Consider the following 13,088-nt stretch of genomic DNA (forward strand, 5'->3'; position numbering starts at 1 on the left):
AGGGGAACTCCCTTTTCTTTGTTTTTTTTTGGGGGGGGGCTTACACCCTGCAGTGTTTAGGTGTTACTCCTGACTCTAGGCAGTGATCAGGTATTACTCCTGGCTCTAGGCTCAGAAATTTCTCCTGGCAGGCACAGGGGACCATATGGGATGCCGGGATTTGAACTACCATCCTTGTGCATGAAAGGCAAAGGCCTTAGTTCATGCTATCTCTAGGCCACGGGGGAGATCACCCCTCTCCGATCATTGTTTCTATATTCAAGTATTAAACATATCCATAGACAGTAAAAAAATGGAACTCCCTTTCTAATCTTCCCAATCTTTACTGTATCTATGCAAAAAAAGGCAAAAATTAATTCTTTTTGTTATTGCTATTGGTGGTTTTTATATTGTTGTTGTTTGTTTTGAGCTTTGTGTGGTTTTTATCTCTGGACCATAGTTATTGATTGGTTGTTGTCTTTATTGCTATGGGGCTTTTTGGGTTGTTTTTTGTTTGTTTTGTTTTGTTTTCCTATTTTGTATGCATGTAATTTTTTCCTTTTTCCCTTTTTTTCTCTTAAATTGATATTTATACCCTCTAGAAGGACCTCCCACTTTTTATTTGTTTGATTTTTGGCTCCCCCTATTTTCTTCTTTCTTTCTAATGGAAACATACTTGAACCACCTTATTCTAACTCACATATTGGAGGAGATATAATGGAGGGTACCAAGACCAAACAGTCGTATGAACGTCAAGTAGAAATAAAAAATGATCTGATTTAGACACCAAAGCCAATGAAACAGAGTCAATATGCAATCTACAACAAGCTAGACACAGAGGAAACCACTCAAACTAGCAGCCCGGGGGCAAAGGAGGGGGATATGGGATGCATGCTTGGGTGGAGAGAGGACAGCATTGTTGGTGGGAATACCCTGATTCAATGAATGTAACTACCTAAAATATTACTAAGACAGATTTTTAATCCACTGTGGTAAAAAATAAAAATAAATATTTCTTAGAAATCACTCCTGGCAGGCTCAGGGGACCATATGGGCTACCGAGAATCAAATCAGCATCTGTTCTGGTTTGGCCGTGCACTAGGCAAATGTCTACTGCTGTGTTATCTTTCTGGCTTCTCTTTTTTTTTTTTTTTTGGTTTTTGGGCCACACCCGGCATTGCTCAGGGGTTACTCCTGGCTGTCTGCTCAGAAATAGCTCCTGGCAGGCACGGGGGACCATATGGGACGCTGGGATTTGAACCAATCACCTTTGGTCCTGGATTGGCTGCTTGCAAGGCAAACACCGCTGTGCTATCTCTCCAGGCCCTCTGGCTCCTCTTTTTAAAAGTTTGAATATATAAATATTATTTCTCAGCACTATTTCTTGTAATTCCTTTATTACTTCATTTTATGTTTAAAATTGTCACCTCTGTAGAAACATACCAATTTAGATGCTAATTTCTGCCTGAAACAATTGAATGTTCAGAAACAAAGTAACAAAATGACTAATTAGGAAAAAAGAAAAAAAGAAAGAAAACAAATTGCTCCTGACTTTTGAGGATCATATGGACGCCAGGGGTCATACCATGGTCCGTCCTAGGCTAGTGCTTGCAAGGCACAAACCTTACCTGTAGTGCCACTGTTCAGGCCCTGACAACTTATCTTATTCAGTAGAAATTAGGTCAATCTTCCATTTCTTGCTTGAATTATTTGAAATGGGATATGATTTGTTTCATATGTCCTTTCTTTCTACTTAAAATGTTTCTTCTTGAGCCGGGCGGTGGCGCTGGAGGTAAGGTGCCTGCCTTGACTGCGCTAGCCTAGGACGGACCGATGTTCGATCCCCCGGCGTCCCATATGGTCCCCCAAGAAGCCAGGAGCAACTTCTGAGCGCATAGCCAGGAGTAACCCCTGAGCGTCATAGGGTGTGGCCCAAAAACGAAAAAAAAAAAAGTTTCTTCTTAACTGCTTTAAAGGTTCAATCTATGTCACTGTTAATTTTTGTTGTTTGGATCAATACATGTATTGTTTGTGTTCTATTGGGGATCTATTTTGTTTAGCTCTCTTTTTCCCACTTCATTTGTATAGAAGTCTCTTTTCAGAGAGTAGGAAAGTTATCTGCTATTACTCCTTGTTCTTCTCTTTTCCCATTTTCCTCTCATCTGTTATTCCTATAAATTGGAGATTATTTCTCTTCTCTTTGTTCATTAAGTACCCTTCAATTTGTTTCACTGCTCTCTCTCTCTCTCTCTCTCTCTCTCTGTTTGGATTTTGTACCACACCCAGCAGCCCTCAGGAGTTACTTCTGCTCTCTGCTAAGTAATCACTTCTGGCAGGTATAGGGGACCATATGGGATTTGAACAACTGTAGGTCCAGGGTCAGCCACTTGCAAGGGAAATTTCATACCACTGTCTATCTCCCTGACCCTATCTGTTATTTTTTTTTTGCTTTTTTTGTCATACCCGGCATCGCTCTTGAATTACTCCTGTTTCTAAACTCAGAAATCGCTCCAGCTTTCTTTGACCACGTGGGACACTGGGGGATCGAACAATATTTCCTTCTAGGATAGGCACTTGCAAGGCAAATACCCTATCGCTTGTGCCACCGATCCTCGCCCCCCCCAGCTCTCCTTTCTTTCCTGACTTCATTAATCAGCTCTGGTTTGTAATTTGTCTTCAAGTTTGTCAATGTGATTTTCTAACTTGTAATTCTAGCCATAGTGGTTTGCTGACATGTTTTTCAGTCCTTCAGTTTCATTTGTATGGAGTCTCATTTTTCAAAAGAGTTCTTTGTGTTGGTTGAATTGTCCAGCGTTGTATTATTTTTTTTCTTCCCAGCTTTAGATTTCTTAGTTTGCTGGCTAGTAACTTCTTTATTTCATTGCTACAACATTAAGAGTTTATTTTAGATCCTCATCTGTAAGGTCCAGGCATATTGGTGGACTTGGAAATTTGCCAGGATTTCTCTCCCTATTCCTAGCTCAGGTGTCTTCCTTAGTTTTCTCATTTTCCTTTTAATGAATTAGAATGCTGGAGTTTCAGGATGTTTAAGAAATTGATCTATTGAATTGATTGTATAAAATGTGTCTAGAGTTATACCTGCTTTTTTTCCCTAAACACATGAGGTTATCTGATTATGATAAATAATTTCTCAAAGTAATTTCTACATTAGCTCAACTGGGTTTTAAGCTATTACATATTTCAGGAGAAAGAAATGGTAGGTCCAATATGCCTGGAAATACATGATCTAAATTGAATTATCCACACAGAAAAGCACCGACATCCGAATGTTTGGGGAATGAAGAGTTTGTGGGAGGATCAAAGGGTCACTCTCCCTACTCAGACAGGGACCTGATGAAATTGGTTGTAGGACAGTTGGTGCTCAGTACCAGAAACCTCCAGCTTCTTCTGTTTAAGAACATGGCTTTTGGCAACATTTCCTTTGACTCCTGGATTTTCATTCATTGCTCACTACCTGAGGGACACAGGTAAAATGCATGTGAGCCAAGTGCTCACCCATCTTCCCACGGTATAATACAGCCCCCTCAATTGAACTTCTTTTTTCTTTTGTTTTTGGGTCACACCCAGCAGCATTCAGGGATTACTCCTGGATCTATACTCAGAAATCGCTCCTGAGAAGCTCAGGGGACCCTATGGGATGCCAGCATTTGAATCACTGACCTTCTGTATGAAAGGCAAACGCCTTACCTCCATGCTACCTATCCGGCCCCCTCCATTACACGCTTGATTTCATTTTATCCTGATCTCATCTGTGCAATATCAAAATGCATACTGAGAGCATAGATTCTTCCTCTGTTCCTTGGTTTGTCAGCTTTCAATAGAATCTCAGACTCATGCACAGGCTTCAGTATGTTTCCCATTATCTAACCCCAGAAAATACTCTTCTTGGCAGGGCATTGCAAGGTGAAACCTTTGCTGATCTCCTGGCTGGAGGATGGAATTCTGGATAGGCTGCCAAGAGGCATGCTTGCAGGTGAGTGTGGGATGATGTTCTTGGGAGCAAGTCATGGATTGGGAGTAGAACATTGTGGGCCTGTGTGAAAGGGGGCCCTGGACTGGGGCGTCCTGCTCCCAGATCATTGGTGCAGGATCCGTCTTGCTCCCATTCACTGCCCTTAATGCTGAACCCAAAAACTAATAAAAGATTTTGAATATGTGTTTGTTAACTTTACAAGTTAGAATAATTATAAATGGTAAGATAAAACATACTGTAATGGAAAATGGCAGTGGGGATGCAAAAAAAAAATACTGTTAGGTACCTGCATACAGGGAGTGACCCCATATCCCAGAGCAAGGAATAAGTTGTGGGCAACTCTGCATATACCTTCTAATTCCAAAAACAGAAATTAGAATATTTAAGAATATGAAGTCTTATCTTGCTTTATCCACAAAATAAGAAAAGCCGTGAGAACAGAATTTAGCAGGAGATAGAGCTATGGTCCAGAAAGCCTTGTAATTCTACTCTGACCAAATTCTTCTTTCAGCAGAACCGAAGCCAGAAATCTACCCATGTGCCTTCCGGTCTCGGACTTTCTCCAATCAGAACTTCCTTAATCATCACATGAACCCAATTCATCCCTCTTGGATAATCCCAGGAGCATTGCCAAGAGAGAATGCTTCATCAGAGAACTCCTATCCTCAGAATCAGAACCAATGGCAAAAGCATTCTAATACTTACAATGACAAAACTAGAAATGATATACTTGAAAGTCAAAAGCAAGAAGAATGCTCCATACCTTTAGATGAGGAAGAAAATAACACCAGGCATATATTAAATCCAGAGGACACAGGTAGTGTACGTCAAGGATTAGGAATAAAAAGATTTTTAAGAGATAAGAATGTGAGGCCTAGAAAAGATTTCACTCTTGTATCAAATGTGATACACCAGAAGACACACACAGAAGAGAAGCCTCATGATTTGAGGGAGTGTGGGCAAGGCTTTAGTCAAAAGTCAAAACTTACCACACACCAGAAGACACACAGTGGAGAGAAGTCCCATGTTTGTAGGGAATGTGGGCGAGGCTTCAGTCATAGGTCAAGTCTCATAAGACACCAAAGAATACACACAGGAGAGAAGCCCCATGTTTGTGGGGAGTGTGGGCGAGGCTTCAATGATAGGTCACATCTCATCATACACCTGAGGACACACACAGGAGAGAAGCCCCATGTTTGTAGGGAATGTGGGCGAGGCTTCAGTCATAGGTCAATTCTCATCATACACCAAAGAATACACACAGGAGAGAAGCCCCATGTTTGTGGTGAGTGTGGGCGAGGCTTCAGTGTGAGGTCAAGTCTCATCACACACCAAAGGATACACACAGGAGAGAAGCCCCATGTTTGTGGGGAGTGTGGGCGAGGCTTCAGTCAGAGGTCACATCTCGTCAAACACCAGAGGACACATACAGGAGAGAAGCCCCATGTTTGTAGGGAATGTGGGCGAGGTTTCAGTTGTAGGTCAAGTCTCATCACACACCAAACGATACACACAGGAGAGAAGCCCCATATTTGTGGGGAGTGTGGGCGAGGCTTCAGTCATAGGTCAAGTCTCATCACACACCAGAGGACACATTTAGAGGAGAAGTTCCATGTTTGTATGGAATGTGGGCAAGGCTTCAGTCAGAGTTCACATCTCATCAGACACCAAAGCATACACACAGGAGAGAAGCCCCATGTTTGTGGGGAGTGTGGACGAGGCTTCAGTGAGAGGTCACATCTCATCATACACCAAAGGATACACACAGGAGAGAAGCCCCATGTTTGTGGGGAGTGTGGGCGACGCTTCAGTGAGATGGCAAGTCTCATGACACATCGGAGAACACACAATGGAGAGAAGCCCCATGTTTGTAGGGAATGTGGCCGAGGCTTCATTCATAGGTCAAGTCTCATCAGACACCAAATAACACACACAGGGGAGAAGTCGATTTGTTTGTAGGGAATGTGGGCAAGGCTTAAGTCAGAGGTCATATCTCAATGCATACCAAATGATACACACAGGAGAGAAGCCCCGTGTTTGTGAGGAGAGTGGGCAAGGCTTAAGAGATACATCAAGTCTCATCAAACACCAGAGGGACACATACAGGAGAGAAGCCCATGTTTGTGAGGAGTGTGGGCGAGGTTTCAGAGATATATCAGGTCTCATCCAACACCAGACGACAGAAACCCCATGTTTGTGGGGAGTGTGGTTGAGGCTTCACAGATAGGTCAGGTATCATCACACACAACAGATTCACACAGAGGAGAAACCAGATGCTTGCGAGGAGTGAGACGTTCAGTCTCATCACACTCGAGAAGACATATTGGAGGGGTACCTCATGATTGCAGAGAGTTTCGGAGAGGCTTCAGACTGAGGTCAAGTCTCAAACTCCAGAGGTCACACTGGAGAATCTATATGGTTGAAGCAAAAATGTCTATTGAACAGTCACATTTCTGCATCTACAAAGTACTAATCAGCCAACACAACACCATGCCATGTACAAGAAATCGACTTAGGAAAAGTTCCAATATCTTCCTTTATATTTTGCCTTATTCACTAATAAACTTTTTCTCTGTATATTTCTCATCCATAATATTTCCTTCCCCCTGAATGTAGGGGATAGGCTCATACTATCAGCAATTGTAAACAAATAACGTGTTGCTGGTTATTTATGATCAGCATGTTACAGTCTTAAATTGATTCCGAGGCTTAGGCAGAATTCTTATGTTTAAGAGGATTTATTTGAATGAAATATATCTCCTGGTAAATAAAACCTTTTGTATATTTGTGTTTTGCTTTGCAATAACTCAGGCATTCTCCATGACTTACCTTTATCTTAGAAGCTGTATTATATGTGGGACTTCCTCATCTTGTGTTACACCCTTAAGTATGTGTGCGTTATTGCCTGCATCAACATTTGTTTGGGTCTGAGGTCCAATGCCCTACATTTGGGGCATGAAGCTTCCACTTGATACCATATTTCATGTAGTTAATCAATCATCATATATATCTTTTGTGCAGCACAAATCTCAAACTTTAGTTGTACATAGGATTCTTGGAAATCATTTAAGCTAACAAGGGAACAGGGCTGTTAACGAGTGGGGTATGTGTCAGGGAAGAGAGATTTAAAAAGCATGCATGTTAAAACCGGAGCCACAGGACATTTTCCTTTCACATAGCTGATCTAGGATGGACCTTGGTTAGATCCCCAGCATTCCATATAGAACACAAAGCAGGAAATATTTCTTAGTGCATAGTCAGAAATAACCCTTGACTGTCACCAGGTGTGGCCCTAAAACCAAGATGTATAATAAGCACACATATTAATAAATCTATTCAGACTTCTTGATGAGTATATAGAATTAGTAAAGAAAATGCTTCAATGGTCTGAAAGCCAATTGTTTCTAGTTTCAAAAGGCAGAAGCAAAGATACATATCTTGATACATAACACTCCCTCGTAACAGTAATGCAATGTTGCCTATTTCAGAATCAATTAAAACAATCTGGACATTTATCAAGTAAGGAATGATAGAGCATGGCATTCAATTCTTGGAGACTGCCTATGTACTGTTAATTGAACAATACACAGAGATCACAGAAATCAGCATACCAAGGATATGAGTAGAGTTGATCGACTTGATCCTATAACTTGAGTAACCAGAGTTATGGGGAGTGGACTTTAAGGTCCTGTGTAATGGAGGTGCAAACTAAAACAGTGTGCTCTGTGGTTTCAGAATGTGGATAATGAAATTTCATTTGCGTCAAAAAAAGTTAAAACTTATTTAAAAAATTAAAAAGTATGGGCCCGGAGAGATAGCACAGTGGTGTTTGCCTTGCAAGCAGCCGATCCAGGACCAAAGGTGGTTGGTTTGGATCCCGGTGTCCCATATGGTCCCCCGTGCCTGCCAGGAGCTATTTCTGAGCAGACAGCCAGGAGTAACCCCTGAGCACCGCCGGGTGTGACCTAAAAACCAAAAAAAAAAACATTAAAAAGTATGAGAACCTATGTTAATGCTTTTTGCAATGTTCAGGGTGTGAGCTACACAAATGTTCATGAATGAAAAGGTTTAGCTTATATGTACGACCCAATATTAATTACATGAAGAGAAGAAAAGGTACCTTGTACTTCCTTGCAACCTAACTGAATTTACAAGTGTACATGTTTAGTAAATGTAATACAGAGGTCACACATGATTTCATCAAGTGTAATATATGGAATTAAAAAATGGAATATATAGTATTACACAATGACATGTTATTGAAGGTGGAATAATAATTGATATGACGAGGTAGAAAAGGGTAAGGAGTAGAATTAGGAGTTGCACTAGAGAAAACTGTTAGAATATCAACATTATGTTATTAATGCTATTGTACCAATTTGATATAAATCATAATAAACTAGAGTAGGAGCCAAAGAGGTAGCATGGAAGTAGGGAGCTTGCCTTGCATGCAGAAGGACGGTGTAACAAATTTAGGCATCCTGGATTGTCCCCCAAGCTCGCCAGGATCGATTTCTGAGCATAGAGCCAGCAGTAACCCCTGAAGGGCCTGGAAGCCCGTGCACAGTGAGTGCCCCATGCTCCACTATTATTTTTACTCTTATTGCTGTCCAGATCTGGAGATTGTTTTCCCCCAGCAAATGTATCTTTCTTCTGTATAAGTTACAGGGCACATTCCGCTCTTCATCTCTCTGTGTCCTGGTGACCCCAGACTTTTGGTTGGAGTAATTCGGAAAAGTGTATTTTTTGTGTGGTTTTTGGGTCACATCCGGCAGTGCTCAGGGGTTATTCATGGCTCCACGCTCAGAAATTGCTCCTGGCAGGCACGGGGGACCATATGGGACACCGGGATTCGAACCAATGACCTCCTGCATGAAAGGCAAACGTGTTACCACCATGATACCTCTCCGGCCCCAAAAGTGTATTTTTAAGACGGGAATTTTTACAAAATAGTTATTCTTGCAAGGAGTGTTGGGCCTTTTTCAGCAAGATCAGGGTCACATCCCCAAGGGCCCAGATTGGCTTAGCCAACTGCAGTGCAAATACCCTTCCCGCTGTACTACTGTCTCTCCCCCTCCAAAGACATATTAATTGTAAATGTAGATTTTTGTCTAGAAACTTCAAGAGCGGACAGCGGTCCCATCCTGGTCTTTTATAAGGATATTAGCATAATTTGTTGAACAACTCGCTATTTGGGCATGTTCCACATGGTCTCTCACTAGAAGTGAAGGCTGGATGCCAGGTTCAGATGTGCTGTGCAGGGACAGGATCAAGCAAGATCCAGAGGAACGAGCTGGGTAGGTCTTGTGCTCATTCTTCTTACTCAAAGCTTGACATTTCTCTAGGAGTTGTGCAAGGGGCCTTGCTGCTCCTACTCGGAAATAATCCAAGCCAGAGATGATGGAGATTCAATGTGTGATGTCCTGTCCCCATTAAGGGTGTTGTATGGGCTCCAAGAAAAACAAGGGGAGAGACAAAGGAGTGCAATCCCTCTCAAAACTCGGGCCCAGAGATGATTTGGGGAAGGAATCTGGGGAGGGGTTGTGATTCCTGACACTCCTGGCAGGGGTTCTGTTCACTGCAGATTGAGGCTGCCTTTGTCCTTGTTGGTTGTCTTGTGTTTGGTTTGGGGTTTTCCATTAGGTGCTCTGGCATTCCTGTGGATTCATTTTTCTGAGTCTCAATGATGAGTCTAAGACCCTGCTGGATGCCAGGTTCCAGGTTTGCACTCCTTGTAATAGGGACCAGAATGTTAGTGAGGAAGGAGACCTTGGGCCCAGAATTTCTGCCATAAATTACATTTCTGTATTGGGGAAAGGATCTTCTATATATTTCTAGTTTATGGTACTATAGCCAAAGGTAGTTCATATGGCTCTACCTTCTATAATCACATCTTCTGCATGGGGAGACTGTGTGGGGATTTCAGCCTGGGATATCCCCCTTTGATGGCAAGCAGGCAGTAATTCATCCTCTGATTCTGTCACAATGATCTTTTGTAACATGTGGCTGCTTCCTATGTCAGGAGTACTGTTGTGTATGTAAATATTTTTGGGGATTACTATGTTACTCACCCTGAACTGATTGGTGATTGTGCCCTACCCTAGGGTGTGACCTGGCATTCTGCCCCCACCCTAGGGTAGGACCTGATTCTGCTTCCACCATTGGTTGGTATCTGATTCCACCATTGGGTGGTACCTGACTCTGGGGTATAAAAACAAGGGTCTGTGGAAGGCCGAGGCTTTTTGGCTGGAACTGAAGCTGAGTCTTTGGACTTCAGTTTTGTCCTCCGAAAAAAGTGAATATTTTCACGAGCCTGACTGTCTGCGAGCTGTATACCTGCCATTTCACCTCAGAACCGTGGGCTAGCCAGGGTGGCAGATGCGTGCTCCGAGCTGGAAGAAAAAGGCCTCATCCTCCATCCCACCATCAGTCAACATCTTCAGGGGCTGCCTTGCTACATAATGGCGCCTGAACAGCCTGAACCTGGACCCTCAATAACTGTAAGTGAAATACTTCATTGGAAATTTCCTATGCTGACCATCAAATGGTTTCTGTGGTTAGTCATGTGGATTTTGCCACCCTTTGTCTTACGCATTGGTGCTCTAGTATACAAGTGGATTATTCCATTTTGTTTAAAACTAATTGGTTTTGATCTAAGGACAATCACTGCAGTTGGATGGTTTTGGTCTATATTTCAAATGAAAACTGCAGTGTCTCCAGCCATCATAGTTTGTGGAATTTCTGTGTTGACTAACATTATTATTGTGAGCATAGTTATTGTCTGGTATTTAGGATATAGAAAGTGTAGAAATGGTGAGGCTAAAACCAGTATAGATAATAAAGAAATCTATCTGACGAAAACTCAGACCAAGGTGTGGACTGACGAATCCAGCCCCACCATCAACAATATAGAAATTTTTGCTGGAAGAAAAACAACTCGGAATGTTAAGCCTGATTCTAGTGAATTGCTTGACAGTAGTGACTCAGATAATGATCAACCTCCAGTGCTAACTCCACAAGGGAGGCCTCATTCTATTCACAAAATTGAATCGCAGAGCAGAGCAGATTCAGACGATGAACCACATGCTCGGTCTCAGAGCTCTATTCAGAGTAATTTTGCTAATCCGGCCTCATCCCCTATAGACGGGGTAAATGTTTCTAACTATCTACCCTATCAGATTGAAGAATTAGATCAGTTTAAAAGAGCATGTAAAGAGCATGGGCCAAAATCGCCATACAGTGTGGAGTTATTAAGACTTTGGAGTCATAACTCATCTTGGACTTTGTATGATTTTAAAAGAATCGCTGAAATATGCCTGTCGTCTAAACAGCAAACTGAATGGGAAATGTACTATTCAGAAGGCGTAAAAGCTAAATTATATAGCCTGGATGGTACGAAAAAGCCAGTGGCAGGTGTTACTCTATCATATGAATTATTGATGGCAGAAAATCAATTTGCAAATATTCAGACACAAGCAGCTTTACCTAAGGAAATCTTAAATTTAATTAGTGATATTGCATTGTCATCATGGGAAAAAATTGATTCTAACAGCATTGGTAGAGGAAACTTTTTAAAAATTACCCAAGGCCCTTATGAGTCATTTGCAGAGTTTGTAGGTAAGATTAAAGATTCTCTGAAGTTACACGTGGAAGATGAGGAGATGAGAAACTTCCTAGTAAAATCTTTGGCCGATCATAATGCAAATTCAGCCTGTAGATTAGTATTGAATACATTAAATGAAAAGGCAGATGTGAATGATTACCTTTATGCCTGCCGGAATGTCTATGGGGAACCCCAACCCCCACCCCACTCAGACTCAGTACAAACCTTCCCAGTTACCAAGGGAACAATGCCTTACTCCCCTCGGGGACTGAACACTTTCCGGAAACCAGGTCTTTGCCCAAAATGCAAAAGGGGTCGCCAATGGGCGAAAGATTCAGATCCAGAAACCTCATTAATAATAACCTAAGTAGAGGTTTCAACACAGTCCCCAGGAGGCAAATCGCCTGCTACCATTGTGGAAAACAGGGACATATCAAAAGAAATTGTCGTCTCCTTATAAATTCAGCTCCTCAAGAACACACATACAAGATGCAGGGAAACGCCCACAGGGCCTCCCCCCAGGCCCTTCCAAATCAGGGGCAAAGTTCACAGACAATAATCCTTCCAAGCCCAGCCCAAGAAAATTCATCACGATAAGGGAATTAATCCACTCCACTTCAGGGAGTGCCGGATTAGACATATTATGCCCAGAGGACATTACAATTTACCCAGGAGCATGCCCTTACATGTTAGAAACTGGCATTGTAGGCCCGCCACCCCCAGATACTATGGATTTGATTCTTGGCAGAAGTTTCCTCAACATAAAGGGTATATCAGTAATCACTGGTGTCGTTGACTCAGATTCTATGGGAGAAATCATTGTAGTTATTACTGTACCAGTTACATGGACCTTTAAAAAAGGAGAATCGATTGCCCAGATAGTAATAGTGCCTTATGTCAAATTTGGGACTTCAGATAAGACTAGAATTGGAGGTTTTGGAATCACAGATCCGGGTGCTGCTCAAACCACAATTGTGGCTCTGGTTACTAAATGTAAAGATGAACACCCAATGATCAAATTTCACTTAGAAGGGCAACCCTTTGACGGAATGATAGATACAGGTGCTCAGTTTACCGTAATTTCTGATAAAACAATGGCCAGAAAATTGGCCTCTTCAGGAAATCCCGTATTCCCTAGAAGGAATAGGAGGCCTGAGCTCCTGTCTGTTGAGTACGAGGACTATGCTATTTTATGGCCCAGAAAATCAAAAATCAATAATCAGACCTCATGTGGGCCCATTTTCACCATCCCTGTGGGGCTGTGACCTACACAAACAGTGGAAAGCAGAATTCCACATCCTATTAGCTCCAGAAGAGCCCGAACCTTCTTTTGGTTTAAAACCCCAAAATTTTTAGTAGGGGCCACTACCATAAAAACACCAGCACCAATAAAAATAAACTGAAAATCTGACGCACCAATTTCGAGAGGTCAGTGGCCCCTTAAATCTGATAAATTAAAGGTGCTGACAGAATTAGTGGAGGAACAGCTAAGTTTAGGACATATTGAACCAT

At 42.1% G+C, this 13,088-nt stretch overlaps 1 long non-coding RNA gene across 1 annotated transcript; it reads left to right on the forward strand.

The window, feature by feature from the left end:
• The first annotated feature begins 5,150 nt into the window (after positions 1–5,150).
• LOC126000630 (uncharacterized) lies at positions 5,151–5,727 on the forward strand. The gene is made up of 3 exons (XR_007492824.1): positions 5,151–5,195; positions 5,281–5,441; positions 5,610–5,727. It is a non-coding gene; the product is annotated as an uncharacterized LOC126000630 (long non-coding RNA).
• Positions 5,728–13,088: the final 7,361 nt, after the last annotated feature.

This window comes from Suncus etruscus (assembly GCF_024139225.1).
Source record: "Suncus etruscus isolate mSunEtr1 chromosome X unlocalized genomic scaffold, mSunEtr1.pri.cur SUPER_X_unloc_4, whole genome shotgun sequence".
NCBI classification, from domain to species: domain Eukaryota; kingdom Metazoa; phylum Chordata; class Mammalia; order Eulipotyphla; family Soricidae; genus Suncus; species Suncus etruscus.